The sequence below is a fragment of the Marmota marmota genome, unplaced genomic scaffold (genome assembly GCF_001458135.2).
Source record: "Marmota marmota marmota unplaced genomic scaffold, marMar, whole genome shotgun sequence".
NCBI classification, from domain to species: Eukaryota; Metazoa; Chordata; class Mammalia; order Rodentia; family Sciuridae; genus Marmota; species Marmota marmota.
The window spans coordinates 19885086-19887469 of NW_026000164.1; positions in this window are offsets into that span (position 1 = coordinate 19885086).

The window sequence follows — 2384 nt, forward strand, 5'->3', positions numbered from 1 at the left end:
CTTTGGTGCTATAGAGCCCTGCTCTAGAAATCATAGTGGACAAGATCACAAGACCCTGCGCCAGCTGCAGATAACAAGGAAACCAACAGATAATGTTTCAACAATAGAAAAATGACTTGACCTTGCCTACAAGAAGTTCAAAAATATAATTATTCCAGAAGTTGTTATTCAGCAGCTCAGGACCTAGTCTTTTTCATAGCACCACTCTGTCACACTCAGACCAATGCCCTCAAAGATACAAGCTAGCTGTCACAGTTGCAGCCATTGTGTGCAGAATTGGAGTTACTTAGTTAGCAAAAAGAGACAGACTATTTCTTCTCTGTGCATGTTATATATATATATATATATATATATATATATATATATATATATNATGCAGTCTCTATCTGAATCTGAAGGGTGCAATCAGAGAAAAGAGACAAGTACTCTGGCCCTAAGTAGCTTTTCTTGAAGGCCGTTTGTCTCTTGCTCAACTCTCGGACCTGCCAGTCAGTCTTACTAACCCTGGCTGTAGACCCTTCCCCTGGAGACTGGTTTTCATCTCCCTGCTTTCCCTTTTTGATTTATGCTAATTAGTAGCAGAGTTGGCTCCCAGCCTGGTGTTCTCACTGCTAGATCAAGAGTTTGAACACATGAAACTTTATGGTGACAGAGGACCCTAATAAACAAAGATGATTATAGACAGCAGGCCACCATAATAAGGAGTGTAAGGAACTGCCTGTGAAAGAGGCCAACCTTAGAAGATAAGAGATAAGAACTGGAAAATGGCATTGGCCAGGTTCACAAAATTTTTGCTTAAACAAAGTATTTCATGCATTTCTTTTTATGAATAAATTTTTCAGAGATGAAGCCGTAGCTCAGTGGAAGAACATGTACTTAGCATGCACATGGCCCTGGGATAGATCCCCAGCACAGAAGGAAAGAGCAAGAGAGAGAAGAAAGAAGGAAGGGAGGAGGCAAGGAGGGAAGGAAAGAAATGGAATAAGTTGTTCAAAAAAGGACAAGCATGGTTTTATATGCAATTCAGCTTTCTCTTGTCAACTTCCCTGGGCTTCTCTAATAACTTCCAGTCTATTATTTAAAAAGCTCAGGTTTCTATTTTCATCTGTAGCTTTGTTAATTTTAGATATTAAATGCAGCTCTTCTTTACACAAAAAAGACTATAATTTAATATTCAGTTGATATGTAATAGATACTTTAAAAAAAAGGTATTTTCCCCCTTTTGTCTTCCTTCACCTCCCTGAATGTGGGTGCCTGATTCCAGTTTCCCCCTTACCCTCCCATCCTCTTCTGAGACCACATGTTCCTGACAGAGAATATCCAGGTGGCCCGGTACTTGGAAACCTGTCAGATGCTATTCAATGCAATAAAGAACACATCATACCAGTCTTTGGCGTATTGTTACAGGGAAACCCTGTTTAGAATTCACTAATTGGGAATTTGTGATAATTTGAGGAAGGGCTGGCTGAAGTTAACCTTTGTACTATCTATGGAAAAAAAAAGAGTTCACTGAAGTTCTGAATAGTATAAACAAGATTGGAAGGGGAATAATTATCTACTTGAAAGAACCAGTTGTTTTGAAAAGCTTTAGAAGTATCCTTTTACATACAAACAGGGTAATTATGATTTAAACAAAGGCTGGCCTGTTTCTTAGGCTTCTTTGAAATGTCAATTACAAATTACTCTTGTCTATTCACCAAGGCAAAACCGACCCCTGTGTACCAGGCCACAGTTGGTTAGCTTGCTTCCACTTACTATATTTGAAAATAATAAACCCAAAGTTCTTTTAAAGTAATATAATTTAATTCAAGCTTTTCACTATCCTAGAAAGCTGGTCCATCCTGGAGAATGGGTAAGGATTTACTGAATGCTAGACAATCAGGAATTCGTGGAAACAATTACTTTCACTAATTTAATGGTGTAGCTGGATAAGAGGTGAAAATCTCCAAAGAAAACGACTCTACCCCAGTGACTTTTATGTTTTAGCTTATCAGTGTAAGAAACACAGTTTGTACTGCAACTCAGGGCACACTGAAGCAAAAACAATTCCCTTGCTGGGTGTGCTGGCACATATTTGTAATCCCAATGGCTTGGGAGACTGAGGCAGGGGTATCGCAAGTTCAAGGCTTGCTTCAGCAAATTACCAAGGCCCTGAGCAACTTAGTGAGACCCCGTCTCAAAATAAACAAAAAGGAAAAAAAGGACTGGGATGTGACTCAGTGGTAAAGCGCCCCTCGTGTAAGTCCCTATTCCAAAACAAAACAATTCCCTTATTTGTACAATGCTATTATTTTCTAAGTAGAAAAAATTTTTATAAGTGCTAGTCATAACATACTAAATTGATTTCGTGATCTATTTATAGTAGACCCCTTTATCCACAGGAG